General features: G+C 39.0%; 1 long non-coding RNA gene across 5 annotated transcripts in view; it reads left to right on the top strand.

Moving 5' to 3' along the window:
- The window catches only part of LOC141728251 (uncharacterized), a 174383-nt gene that overhangs the window by 129850 nt on the left and 29059 nt on the right, over positions 1-15474 (top strand). For all 5 annotated transcript variants that reach the window (XR_012579127.1, XR_012579125.1, XR_012579129.1 and 2 more), the window contains exons 4-6: positions 11512-11606; positions 14033-14166; positions 14680-14793. This is a non-coding gene — a long non-coding RNA (uncharacterized LOC141728251). The remainder of the gene's footprint in view (positions 1-11511; positions 11607-14032; positions 14167-14679; positions 14794-15474) is intronic.

The following is a 15474-nucleotide window of genomic DNA, read 5'->3' on the forward strand; positions in this document are numbered from 1 at the left end:
GTAATAAAGGAAGGAAACAAAATCACAGCTGACGTGATAAGTACTTCCAAAATAATAGTAAGGGTCAGTCAGGAATTTTCATCTGTGCTCTCCTATCATTACATGAGGGTAAGGAAATACTGCCTGAAAGTAAAAGCTGATCTTTGAAAATTCAATGAAAAAAAAAAGGAAATATTCCCCTCTTCACTCACAGTATATAATTAGCTCATGGTAATAATTGCCCTTGTGTGTCACTGAGGCCAAGTACTTTGTAAGATACAGTCAGTACAAAATACTTGTAGTTACCTATTTTGTAAGAGGGATACTAATGGCAAGCTTCATGCTTTAGGTCAGTCTCTGTTAAAGACAAGGAGGAGACTTGATACACTGGCTCTTTCAGAGAGATTGAATGTTAGACCACAGAGACTTATTGTCTGACCCTGTATGGCAATTTCTACTGTAAAGAGAGCAAGGATGATGTAGAAGGCTGGAGATTCAAGAGGAAACATGTAAGGAGTGGGGGAGAAGGTCCATTGTAATAAAATGAGAATAAAATTATGGTAAAGAAAAAGGTTTAGCTGATGTTTAGATAAACTCTTACTTTAATTCTGTTTCTTTTACTTGTATTCTGTTTCCGCGATGCTCTACAGAGGTTTTATTAAAGACTATATATTTATCTTTGTTTTATAGAAATATGCTTTTGAGAATCTTATTATTTGACTTGGAAGCTGCCTCCAGTGTTTACCTAGATGATTATCAATATTCAGTAAGTCTGACTTTGATTCCAGTTCCATTGATTTATTCCTACAATTAATTAATCCTAAAAAGAAATGTCCAGCAACTAGCAATTTGTGAAGACCAGATGCCATGTGCTGTTACATTTGGAAAAAGTACATATAATAAAGTCCACTACCTGTGTACCAGCTGCAAAAAAAGTAAATTTTGGGATTTTTTCTAATCCTTATTGGAGAAATATGACTCAAAGGTATTTAATTAACGGAGTAAGTGGTAGAGATAGTATAAGGCTGACTGACCATTTTGGACATGAAGTTAAACATTTGCTGGGATTTGAACAACTTTTCTTTGATTTTGATCCTCATGTCTCTCAAGGTTCCTTTACCCCTGCCAGCCAGCCTCCAAGAAAGAAAGAACTGATTTATTGCAAAATACTAAGGCAAAGTTAATGTTGTATGTATTACTGACCCATCTTAAACTGTAACTGGTGGTAGTTTTGCCTAAAAATCTGAACAAAATGTCACAAAGTGGATGAGTGTCATTGCATAGTATGCATTTGAAGCAGAATTATTCTGATTCATGTTACTCCTTCAAAGTTACTCATTTCCAATATTTCTGGACTGCCCTTAGACCAAGGGAACTTGATGTCTTTCAAAAATTCCTCCTTTAAAAAAAATGCAGGCTGGAAACAGAATTCCTCCCCAGGAATCAAAAGTATTGACTGTAACAACAGTATGTCCACTCATCAAAGTAGTGCTCTGGTTTTCAGTTTAACTGGTAGCTTGTTGTTTTGAGTAGGGACTGCCAGTGAAACCTTAAAACATGGAAAACCTAGTCTGGGACAGAAATATTCCATGCACATATCCATCTCATTGAGTTACTTTAATGTTTCTAAGTTTTGTCAGTGATAATGCAAGACAGTAATTGCAACATAAACAAGAGCAAATGTATCTTTATTTGGGTTATTCAGCTTTCTATCCTACTGTTTTCTCCTTCATATTAGCCGCTATTCCATGCCCCAGGGCTCCTTACCATCTCCTCATTAAGGCATGCACCTTCTTGTGGCTCCCTATCAGCCTCCTGCACTGCAACAATTAACCCATTATAGTACCAAGCACACAACCATTGCAGCATTTATTCAGATTCATAATGTGCTCTCATTGCATGCCAGGTTTTAAATTTAATTTTGAAGGAAACAAGAGATGTGTTGAAACATGTGATATTTTCCCAAAATGGATCATGTCATAAATAAACAGGTTTTTCTAAAGAAAGGAAATGCAATAGATCTCATTCCTCTGGTATCCATAAAGCATATTATCATGATTGGAGGGGGAGGGGTATTATTTAAACTGGAGAAAGAGGACATCAGTTGGAAGAACTGAGGAGAACTGATTGGAGAAGAGGTGGCTGCAGGTCGTACTGAAAATAGGTCTACTGGGACAGACAGAGATCAGTAATCAGGTCCTACATGTACTGCTTTTATTATTAATCCTTTTGTAGGGTCCTATTTTCATTAGCACCCACACTGCAGCAAAGGGAGTATAGGCAAGTGAAATTTTCTGATTACACAAAGCTAGGGAAAAATACCAATAGTATCTTGTAGTGCAAGGAGAGAAAAGGGAAGAAAAGGAGTGGGATGTGACAAGGTGAAATCTGAGAGAGTAGCCTCAAAATGGTACACTTCAGAAAACAAAAAATGAAGCAGTGGATTTAGGCACATGGTTTGGGTGGGTAGCATTCCTTCAGCAGCTGGCTGAAAGAAGAGGTGGATATTGGGTACTTAAAAATTTTGGATCACTCTCCTTGCTAATAAAAGTTGATCACAAGCCTTAGGTATGTTTTGCCGATATCAAAAAAAAAAAGGTTTGACAAGGAAGAGTGGGAAGGGAAGTGGTGGATTTTTTTCCTAATTTTCATTGGATGATATTTCTCTGAGAGAGTACAGGCAGACAGCGAACAACTTGGGTCACCCATTTTATTTCACCCATATACAACACAATCATTTCAAACTGGAACAAGGACCAAAAAGGTGCCCTGGTAGGAGGAGGAAGGGCTATCTAACATGGCAAATTAAAAGTGTCTTACTTGTTTACACAGACAAAACAAAGGCTGAAAGGAAACATAACTGTTTTCAATAAATGTACAAAGAGGGAGAAGAGCTATTTAAAGGATGATGTTGACATAAGAGCAAATGGTTATAAAATGGCCATGAATAAACTCCAACAGGAAATTAGGAGGAAGCAACAAAATGATATCCTGGAGCAGCCCTCCAACAGGAGCAGGAGAAGCAAGAAACTTCACTGGTTACAGCATGAAATTTGAGCACTTCATGAAACAAATTGTGTGATGTGCAGTTGACAGCAAAAGCTGGGGTTTGAACTTGATGCAGGAGGCCTTTTAAATCCTATTTCCTACGTTTCCTGAGGAAGCTGATTTAAATCTTCAGCAAGAGACGTCTTAGATGCTGATAACAGTAATTAATACCTTACACTCCAGTAATAACCTTCCATCTAAATGCCACAAAAAACATTGAACACACGTGGGAATAAAACATCTAAATATCCACCTGTGTTGTTTCTCTTGTTTTGCAGCCAGGAAATTGTGATGCCCTGAGCAACTCTTTTGGATCACTTGGAAAACTCTGTAAAAATGAAGAATAGACCTCACAGATCTCCTAATTTTAAGAATAAACCTGTAGTTTTGAAAATTGTCATTGTGTTTCCAAGGCTTTTTAATTCCAGAAAATGTATGAATTGTATACAATTGCTTGTACAAAGCTATAAGCCATATGCTGTTTAGCTTAAAATGTCAATGAGCGAGTCAGCAACAACAAGAAAATGAAGGTGTTTGTAAATGTTGCATTTAAAAAGCATTTAGAAAAATGAGAGCAGTCCTCCAAAGATGTGCGCATCTTAAAAATCAGAACAATACAGTATTTCACAGCCATTAAATAACGTGTCACGTAGCTGCAAACAAGAATCATATAGCTTGAAAAAATGTTGTTTTCCTCTTGGGGAGTTGGAACAGAACCAGTTCCGTGTGTGTTAATCCCCACTCTGACTTCCACCGGGAAAGGAGCCAGGGGTGGCGAGGGATAGAGAGCAGTCGTTCCCTGGCTCTGCTCCCTGCCCTGAAGCCCTCCCCTCCCAAACCTGCAGAGCCCCAGCTGTGCTTGCGGGCATTCAAACAGGCACACAGAGGAGACTGAACACACTGATTTGGCTCTTTTCTGAGGACTTAAAATCCTCTGTCTTATCCCTACTCTTTCACTTCCATCACATAGGAGTAAGTCCTTAAGTCCGTCTGATTTCTTACTTTCACTACGCTGATCACTAAATAATGAAGTGCTGTGTACAGAGATGCATTCAGAGGAAGAGCTCATTTACACAATTCCCACCTACCCACGTGCTCCTGCCTCTTTCACTGTCATGTCAGATGCCAGGTATGGTCCTGAAACACAGCAGTAAGACCACTGCCTTCTGCTGCTTCAAATTCCTCCACTCTGCATCCTCTGCTAGGGCCTTTACAAGCCCAAGCAAAGGTGAGCCACATGGGCTTCCATGTCTGTGTAGTGCCATGCCCTAAAAGAACTGGCTGTGTCCAGAAAAATATATAATCCAAGTCAAAGGAAGACACGTGTAGCTGAGCACAGAATCTGGCAGCAGTGGTGTGTAGACCCTGTTAAAAGCAGGTGCTTGAAACAAGACCGTGTGCATTCTGAGGGTAAACCAGCTCTGGGGATGAAGCTTTAATAAATTTGGGATGGCGAGCAGGGTTGTGCTGGGTGCAGGGATGGAAGGGAAAGGTACACACCAAGAATTTGTCAGGCATCAGAAAGCGTCCATTTCAAGAATATCAATTATTTGGGAGGATATGACCATGCAGAGGGCTGATGGTTAGGCTGCCTCCACCCTTCACATGCTGCTGGTTCTTCTGGGCCATAATCTGTCCAATGGGTAGGACATAGAGCCTTATTTTCCCAAAGCTCCGGACAATGATACCATGATTATTGTAATAACATACAAATAATAAAAAATAATAAGAATTCCTATATGCAAAAAGTCCAGATACTGCCCCCAAAAATATATGCTCTGTTTAAGTCAGAGAAAATCGCATGTGTGTAGCTGAGCTCAGAAGCTGGCAAGGAGCCCACTTGTAACTAAGTCATGCATGTGAGGACAGAATAGATCCCATTGTCTCTTGAGAGCTTTTTAATTTTTCTTTGTTTTTTTCTCTAGGACATGAATTACCTAAACTGAAAACCAGAATTTTTATCCAACATAATATGTCTCTGTCTGTCAGAGACACATCATATTGGATAAATTCTATTTCTTTTTAGGTCAGTTACCACTTTAAAGACTGCTCAGAGGAAATAATGTGTGTCAACAATCTCTTCCCATAGACCTACCCAAAGAAAGTTTAATCTGTTGTGGATGATGCCTAGAGCAGTCTCTGATCAAGTTCTGCCATGATTCATTTAGTCCAAAACAAGGGGTGCAGAGTTTCCTCCTTTGAGTTCTCCCACAACTTTTTCAAGGCCACACTTTTCCACTAGAAAAGTGACCCACAGGGACTAGAAGATAGAGTGGAAAAGTGTCTTTTCTGACTTTCCTCAGAGTACAATACAGTTTTACTGGTCTTCCCTTGGTTCCTGCCATTGCCCCTCGTTAAGGGCCTTCTGAAGAGCAAAGCCAAATATAAAAATTATATGGTTTCCAAGCACATGACCTTTCAAGATGTTTTTCTTCCTGTTTCTCCCTTTTTACTTACAGCATTTTCTAACAGATCTTTGCAAAAACTCATAGAGAAAAAGAGTGACAGGAAGTTTTTCCCTACTTCACTGGAGAAAGATGATAGCCTGAAAAGGATCTTTAGCCGAAAATCTCTTCTGGCTGCTGTTTCTGACCTGGAACACACTGGGATTACATCTCAGATAAACAGTTTTAGAAAGATGTGTACACATTTTTTATTTGAGAATTCACCTTGGTTCCAGATAGGGCTCCTGATATATAAAGAGGAGAAGACTAGAAATCTTGAGGAGTGTCCACCTGGCTGAAGCAACCTGGGACCAAACAAACTCAACAGCCAGTCTTCCAGTCCCCATCCCCATTTCCTTCTCTCCCAGCCTCACCATCCATCTGAGACAGTTCCATTCAATGGGTAGAACTGTGCCACAGGAAATAAATCCCAACTTGTGTTAACAATCCTTATCTGTCCACTCTCTCACATCCAAAATTCCTATATCAAAGGCAGAGGTGTCTTCATTTTATGTTCCGAGTAGCTCAGGTAGAGCAGAAGACAAAAACTTGATAAAAAGACAAGAAACTTGACAAAAATCCACAGAAATAAAAAACTGATGGTGAGCTGAAAATGATGACTTAAAAGTATTTTACCTGCATCTAATTATTCTGTGGAGAGAAGGAAGCAACGTAAGAGCAGTTGTTTTCTTATTATTTTCAGCTTCAGCATTCATTAATACATATTGGAGGGCTCAGATGTAACCATGTTAGTGTTTAGGAGATGCATTTCACTGTGAGCTTGTGGGGAGTCTTCAGCTTGAAGACACTGGAATATTTTGTCTTGAAATGGTCTGTGGGTTTTTTGTTGTTTTTTTTTTTTTTTTTTTCAAGAGCGATAGGATTTAATTAATTTGGTGGTCTCCTGTCTTTTTCAGTCAGAAGTTCCATGTAAGCTGTCTGCTGTTTTCCTCTCCTCCTCTCTCTCCTTTTCCCTCACAGAAGATTTTGCTAGGCATGTACATCCATTCCAGAATCTAATGTAGACAACTTACATTTTTCCAAAGTTACCCACATTAGTAATTGCAAAATAATAAACATGACAAAACTCAGATTAATAGGGCGTCCTGCGCAACTGGGATGGCGGGGAGAGTCCTCTGGAATTCTAAGAGTAATAGGTCTGTGTTTATTTCTCAACCGACGGCATAATGTGACTGATTTACAAGAGTTTAACTCAAGTGTTAATCTGACAGTGACGAAGAGCTTCTCAGTGGCAGAATCACTTACACTATCATATTAGTTGCCTCCTCTATTAAAGCAGTATGGTCGATAATTGGAATGCTTTTATGTCTAGTGGTTCTGACAAGGCTCTCTTTAGGTCACATATGGGCGGTCTGGCTTGCTGCACAGCTGAACGGTGGCAAATGATTTAAACTGAGAAAGTATTGTTCTCCTCGTATTATGGAGCAAGGGCAGTTCAAGGAAAGTAAGGCTCTGCGCTGGCTACCTGCTGGTGTGTAGTAAAATAAGATGGACATGATACTGGGTTGGGAGTACAATTAAATCTATTTTGCACCAATGTGTTGGTGGACAGATGAGTTTCCACATGGCAGAGCTTTATGATCTTTAAGGTAGACTGAACTAATAGATTGGTGTGGAGCGCACTGAAGTTACTAAGGATGAGAAAGCAAGCAGCAGTACATTTGAACTACAGGTTTCTCATATGCTCCACGTCATGCTGAGTTTTTATAGCTCCTGGCTTTCAAAAAGCCTGTTTCAAAGAGGTTTGCGCTAGACTGGGCATGCAGTTTTGCTCTGCAGATATTGTCGCTACCGATTTAGTGGAATGCAATTAGGAAGCCTAAATTAAGTGGTAATGGAGAACCAGCTCTTGAAACTGGGGTTTCCACGGCAACCACTGCTTACAATACAGCCTTCAGTTAGTTTTCCCACTTTATCTGCAAAATGCACAATTGAGCTTTAAAACAGCTTTGTGCTGAAAAGCGCACTGTAAACAACTGTTTGCAATGAGAGTTTTACACTGTCTTTAAATACAACAAGCTATCAAATAAAATTTATTTGTCCGCACTAATAAAAAAAATATTTAAAAATTCACACAGTACAAAAAGAATTAAAGGGTCCAGAAACTTATTATTCATTCTGGAAATGGATATATCATAAAAAAATTCAAGATCTTGTGGGTCCTCAGTCTGTCTTTTAAGTCTTATCATCATTCCTCAATTTTAAGACACATAATCCCATATCTCTCAGTAGTGAGAAGAACTGAGCATTTTGGTACAAATACTACATTTATCGCAATAGTAACACTATATGGTTATAAAGCACTTTTTGTCTAATATGAACTAATAAATGTGCATTTTCATCAGACTTCCTTTAACATCTAGCAATCTTTTGCAATTTCTTTTTCCTTTTCATAATACAATATTATATCCTCCACAAATGTTCTTATTTCACGGCAAAGTAATGCTAGGCCATTTCTGAAATGCTTAACATTCTTGATTGCTTTAGAATCATACCCCAAGTTTTGCATCTTGTCAGAGGCAACCACAGGTGATTAAATACGCACAAAATACAGGAAAGTGGAAAGGATGATGTTAAGGTCTTAGATGTAAATTATATTGACCACCCTTTTCATGATAACCCCATCAAAATTAATTTCTAAGCTGAAATTATCAATTTGCAAGCAATCATTCTTCTCTGTTGCACAATCGCAAGTCTTGGATTAGTACTGTCAAGTAATAGGTAAGAGTTGAGACCTTGGCAGTTTTTATTTTTCTTTTTTTTTTTTTCCCCTTCTTATATGTCTTTGTTTTAATTAAGATAAAAATCTCAGAGAAGACATTGTCCAAACTTCCCTGAGCTAATTTCACAAGAGATATCACATAATTTTGATTTCCGGTCTATCAGCTGATAAGTACTCTTTCAAGGAAGCATTTTTTGGAAAAAGAGAAAAAACACACCAGCAAAGGATGCCCAGAGCAAATTAAAACAGACCTAATTTGTGTCTCAGCTGAAGTACAGCAACCCAAGCTTCTTGCAGCCTTTCAAGACACACACACACTTTCTGTGTGTGTGTGTCTGCATGTCTGTGTGTGTGTGTGTTTGTGTGTATTAGCAACCACACTGGGTCAATGCAAAGAGAGAAAAAGGGTGTGGGGATGAAGGTGGAGGGAAGGGGAGAGAAGGGGGAGGTGTGGGTGCCTTCTCTCAGGAGCCTGTTGGTCAGAGGACTGCATCCTGACATCCACAGTCATGTATAAATCTGTATTTGATACAGTCTCTGCAGACTTTGAACACGCCAGGCAGGGAAGCTTGCCCTTCACAGTACGGGTGCACTTTCAGATGGGGCTGTGACTATTCTGATCTGCTGGAAAGAGCCTTTTCAGCACTAACCAAAAACAGAGTGAGGATAGCAAGGCTGATTGCAAAGTTCACATCTCCTCTGCTGTGTGCCGGTGCTAATGGGAGTTTCTCCTGTGATGGGTAGGTCATAAAACACACAGCTGCAGAGACTGTGCAGGGTGAACAAATCAAAGAACTCCGTAATAAAAATGATGTGTGTGCCAATATTATTTAATATTAACTTGCGAAAACTGTTGAAGAAACACATCTTTGTCATATATCAGAATTGGCTCTAAAGCTGAATCAACGGATTAATAGGGTTATTTGTAATGATATTGTCCTCGTAAAGGCTTTATTATTTAGGAATCAGAGCTGGAAATTGTAATTCCTTTAATGATTTTTCATCACATAAATTAGCCTGCCTCAACTCCTCTGTCTAGAAGGCAAGAGGAGAGGTTGAGCTGGTCCTCTTCCTCATTCTTACGCAAAATCTGCTCATTTGGATGGATCCCAAATTTTAAAGAAACAAGTTCCTGGAAGAAATGCAGAATGCCAGTGCTCTCAAGACTTTCACAGGGCATCTCATTTCAACACCGACTGCCTGCATTTTATCGGACTACTAAAGGACACATTGAAATTATTTTGTTCTGGCACTGGCATGTGTTGTGATGTGTATGCATTCAATTGCACTTGACAAATCTTTGGGGCAAACAAAATGGTCTAATGTAAGGAAATATCTTAACATATTCCAAAATGACATTTTTAGACCAAACATGTGTTCGATTGATTTGCCTTCTCCAGAGATCACTTTTGAACGCAGGCCAGCAGCGAGCGGGGGGGCAGGCTCTCGCTGAAGGCCAGGCGGGTCAGCCGTGCTTCCGCTGGTATTTCCTGCGCGGCACAGTCCCGTACCTAACTGTACAAATAGCTCCACATGGCATCCTGAGAGCGTGCCAGGGAATTTTATGATCGCACGCCAAGTATGGTTGTCAGGTTCCACTCCACTGCTGTGTGTGTATGTGTGTGCTCATATGTGTGTGTGGCTGAAGCTAACTTCAGACTGAGTAATTACCATAATCCAAACAGGGCCTTTACCATCTTATTTGCATTCAGCCAGCAGTGCTGTTTTTATCAGCACCACTACTGAATTGTTGCAAAGTTTTAATTATCTTGACAACTCTCCTTTTTTTTTTTTTTTTCCCATTCCTTTTTTTTTTTCTCTCTCCCCTCTTGGGTTGTGTTTGGATTTCAGCAGTCATCCCCCTATGGCAGCAATCACATTTCTGCAATGAGGAAGTTTTCTCACTTTTTCTTCTAGTATTTATAAGCAGCCACAAAGGCTGCTTAGAAGGGGGCAGAAATGGAGGGAGGTTGTATTTATTAGTTAATGCCTAATATTTTTTTCAGCAAAAGTCACTCCAGATGCCTCTTTTTGAATTGCACTTGAAGCCCTGGTGTAACTTTACACACGTGCGTAAGCTTGCAGAATTGAAAGAAAACCATTTCCTTTGCAGAGCGATATCCCCTTGCATAAATGTTTGCCAAAATAGAGCTTTAGTTGTCATGTTTTCAATATTTCCATAATCTTTTGATTTAGGATTAGTATAAAGTGTATCATGTCAGTTATATTTGCTCTCTCTCAAACACCCTGATTTTCAGTATTTGAATGCTGTTAGACAAATTCAACCTTGAAATAAGACACCGTCTCCTAGCAGTAAGGGTAATTAAACACTGGAAGAGCTTACCCAGGGAGGAGGTGGACTCACCATAGCTTGGAGTCTTTAAAATGAGATTAGACATCTTTCTGAAAGACATTGTTTAATCCACCTACTTGGGAAAGTTTCCAGTGCATGTGTACAGAGGGTCAGAGGAGAAGATTGCCAAAGCCCCTTTTGACTTCTCAGACCATTGGTCTAGAAATCTGAGTTCAGATATGCTTGGGTTCAACATTTAAAGAGAAACTATAACACCTACATACAAAAACTGGTTTTTGGGAACATTAAGACTAAATAGGTTTTAAAACTTTGTTGTCCACTGCAGACAATAATGCTCTGCCTGCTGGGTTTTGCACTATCTTTTGTTTTGCTTTTATAAATAGCTACAAATCACAAAGTTTAATGCAGAATAAAATACTCCAATATGAGATTGCTATGGAGGAATAGAAGGCTTTAAAGCCTAAAGATTCACAAGCAGAACAAATGCAAAAATGGTTTCTAGTCTGTTGGCATTTTAGGTACAATGGATGTTTTAAAAAGAAGCCAAATTAATGTATTTTTCTAACCATAGAATACTATGACTGTATTTGGCATCTCATCTCTTACGAAGCTTATGCATTATCTTGCATATAATAGCCACTAAACAGTGTTGTAGTATTCTGTTCATCTGAAAGATAGACAAATTCTGTTTAACAGTCCTTAGACATTTCTTTTGCTGCATTTTGGCCTCATGAACACCTTATCCTTGTTTTCCCTTTAAAAGGAAAAAAATTAAAGGTAAAAACCATTAGGGATTTCTCTTTAAATCCAGCAATCTATGCATACTACTAAGAATCAATGCTCTGTAAGCTGTCTGGTGTTCTGCAATAAATTCTAGCTTTTATAGACTTTTTCTGGGCCAGGTAGCTGTTAATGCCATAGAAATTGATTATTTGTGGTGTTCTTATCACTGCTTAAAATATCTAATTGCTTTTTCTCCACAGATTTGGATTTGGCTTGCTTGATGCTGGACGATTAATGAAGGAAGCCCTAACTGGACAAATGTTGGTCTCCTGAGACAATGTGTTGTTGATAACAGGTCTGACTTGAGCAAGTCTAGTCAAATTCAATTTTAATAGTATTTAAAGGCACACACAGGACACATACAGCTGAGCTTTTGGCTGGTTTGTCTGTTTTTTAATGTCTGTTGTGTTACCAAAGCTTATTCCTATTAAGTATTAAACTTTGCAAGGCAGTAAAGACACATACCTGTCATCTGCAAAGACACAAATTTAGCCTCAGTACAGCAGATTTTGTTCAAAATTTGCCTTTCTTCTTTCATACTTATGCAGACTGGAATATGTAATTCATCACTGCATGACTGTTCCAGTGGAGGAATTATTGCACTCTGATTATTTTGAACCCTAAAAATTATTGATTGAAGTAAAGAAGAGACAAGAAGGTATTGCAATCAGTTCCCAATCTAGTGAGGGCAACCTACTTAAAGGCAGCTAATCCTTAGCCTAAAAGCTGTATGCAGTTGCTACCGCTCCTACAGGACTTTTCACATCTCTGTGCCTGTATCATTTATGTGAAGTTAAGTACAAAACGTTTTCCACTGCACTACCAAAATCAAGATAACCACCAAACATCAAGGCACTATCTTATTGGATTGCTGCATTGACTGTGAAATTCAGCTCACAGCTCAATCACAGCTCCAGCTGAGGAGGAAAAAGGTCTCACATGCCACCAGAATTCTGGACTTCAGGATGTCTCCCCTCTCATAAAGTGGAAGCAATGACATCTAAAGTCAGTAGGGTCTGGAGTACTTTCCTGCTTCCAAGACCTCCCATTTTCTAGGGAGAGGTAAAACCAGGGGGAAGCGGAAGGTGCCTCTGTGCATCTTGCACCTCTTCTAACCACAGCGCCAGCCTCTCTTTCTTTGTCCCCAAAGAAGGTTATTGACGCAGAGCCTAATGGCCAGCTCCCTGCAGGCCTAGCTATGACACTGCACATTGTTTTAAGCATCACTTTGAAGAAGTGACTGTGTTTTCTTGTGTGGTATTTGTTGTCTTTTGTATTCTCTGGAGTGAAAGGTAGAAATCTCAGAGGGGGAAGAAAAACAGATGGACATGCAAAGTCACGAACACAAGGTCCGTACTCCAGTTCCAGCAATTATCTGTAATCATAACCCTTTTCAGCAAAGTGGCCCCTAGCCAGTTTGGGACCTGGAGTCCTCTCCTCTGGCTGATGTTAACAATATTTGATTCAAATAAATCAATAACCCTGTTGGTATCTCTTGCAGCATTATGATAGTTGCAGCAGTGATGCTGTAAATTGATGTTTTACCTAACAGCCTAAGTACGAGGTTACCCCAAGTCTGTCTCAATTCTCAGAGCAGCCAGACTTGTCACTGCCACCTTGCAGAGACCTCCCCCCCTTAGACACAATGCTCTGAATCAGGGTGTTTCCTCTCTGCATGCCATTCTTCAGGAAAAAATTTAAGATTTATTAGTCTGGAGAAAACAAGAGACAGACCGTAATTTACTTTTTCTCCTGCTGTGCAGGTGCAGAGCAGTTGCCTACAATGAGCTCATCCCACAGTGCCTTTTTGTTTATCAGTTTCAGCCAGATTAATGTTAAGATGGACTGTGTACAAACAGCCGGTTTTGTGCACCAATGGATCAATGACTTCAGGGTGTTTTCCAAGCATTTTTGTAAAAAAGGCAGGAATGGAGAAGAAATGTGTATTCCTGTGAGGTGCTTACTTCCCAAAGATGTTTCTCTGTTCAATCCTGCTGTAATTCTCCAGCAAAGAAATGCAGAGTTACACCCCTGAGGGACAGGAGCACTCTCCCTTTTCTCTTGATCAATGTTATATGTAAAAGGCATAGCACGGAAGCCTGTTTCTCAATATTGTACCTACCTGAGGCTCCTGAAGGTGTGATTAATTGGGAGTAATTAATTAAGCCATGAGTCATGACCTCCTTGTTTTTTCTGTCACATTACTTATGAAAAAGAGGGCAGTCAGTGTAGTTAAATGGTATGAGATAGTAAATTTAGAGGAAATAAAAAGAAAATAGTTGTGTTGCATGTGGTCAACCTGTGGGATTTCCTACTACAGGTGGCCATCTGATAAATAGGGTTCCTTGATTGAAAAGAATAGTTGTTAATGCTATTACCATAACAGATGGAACCATCACTGTATTTCTGGGACTTCTGGGTGTACTGGGAAGGCAGAAGTGAGTCCTGCTTGGCTAATAAAGTAAGAGCAAATGTACCATGTGCTGGGAAGTCAGGCAAGAGTGCTGTTCTCCATGGACAACAGCACTGCACTATTAGCTTGATCTATGACTTGCCATTTCATGGTTTGGTTGGCTGTTTATTTGTCTGTCTTTTTAATTCCTCTGGAAAATACTGTACTGGCTCATTCTGTTGACTGAATGACCAGGCTTGGGCAGAAGACGTAGCATTCTTCTTCTCTGACCTTTATATCAAAATTGATTAACAATAATTCTTTTGCAGAAAAGGATTGACAATAAGATGTGGATGTTCATGTTTAATGAACTCTAGTCACCAAGTGGAAGCCAGCTAAGTTTGATGATGCAATTGACCACCTTCTCAGCAACAGCTGAATGTTTGCTCCTCAAAAGAGTAAGGTAATGTTGCATTCATAGACAATAGGAAGAAACACCTGTTGCTGTACTTGGATTTTTTTCTGTCTGTCATACAATTTTTTTGGGACCTCTCTCATTAGTGGTAATAGCAGGATTTACTGGCTAGTATTTATGCAGTCAGAAATGGTAATCAGCAAGAATAAAATTAATAAATAAGAATTAGAGTCCGTGCAATCCTGTAAAATATTGAGAAATTTATGTTTATGTATTTTAATCTATGTAAAGTAAGAAGTCCACTCATAACTTAATTGGTTTTGTTTATTATCATGTTTGGCATTTTAGAGAAGAGTTCGCTAGAAGGGTTCTGTTTTATATTGTTCTCACTTTCTAATATAAGACTCTTATTTAAAAGACTCTTTGTTTTCAATTATGAAAATACTTTCCTGATCTCATTAGCCAAAAAAGATGAAGTGCTGTTTTTCCTTTTTATTTGTGACAATACAAATTAAACACACCTATGGCAAACCAATTACTGTGTTTATTCTTTTTATACAGAGCAAGCCTGTTAACTGCAAATGTGAAGAGATGAAGCAAGCAAAAAAGAAAAAGTGTGAAGAGCTTTGCTGCCACATCATCCCGGTATCAGATAGTTTTGGGATCAATGAACAGGTATGTAAAAGGGACTGTTATTCTACAGAGAAGGGCTATTCCAGAGAAATGAAGGGGGAAAAATTAAAAGGCAGTACATTGTCACTATATGATGACAATATTAGAGAAAGAATTTCATTTGTCTTCTTTTAATTTTGGATCTTTACAGTGGAAGAGTACTACAGAGAGATCTTGATAATAATATCTTTTATCAAGTGTTGGCACGGTACCAGTATTTTTGTTTTCTTGTTGGAGTTACTCATGTAAGAGGAACAACTCTGCTGTATAAGTTAAAAGTTCATATTCTGTCCTTCATTTTTGCACTTTACATTATAAGACACTTTGTTTACTATAGAGGTAATAGATATCATCACCTTTGGTTAACCATGAAAATGTTGATTTTCAAATTACTAGAAGTTTTAATTATTCTAATTATAACTTAATATTGCTGCAATGACATTTCACATGCAGAAGTTATATCAGTGAAAATCACTTAGGATAACAGGCAGAAATTAAAATGTTTTCCCTGAATATTCACAGTACACTGGAAATTGGGAGGTCAGGATTTCTCACAGATAAGACCATCCATTGCTGTGTTTCCATCCAGGGAGTTATATGCTACATTCCCTTCCTCCCTTATACACCAAAGCAAGAGAAACATTTCCCTCACTAGCAGGGATTCAGTGGTCTTTGTCAGGCACT

This window comes from Zonotrichia albicollis, chromosome 2, assembly GCF_047830755.1.
Source record: "Zonotrichia albicollis isolate bZonAlb1 chromosome 2, bZonAlb1.hap1, whole genome shotgun sequence".
Lineage (NCBI taxonomy): Eukaryota > Metazoa > Chordata > Aves > Passeriformes > Passerellidae > Zonotrichia > Zonotrichia albicollis.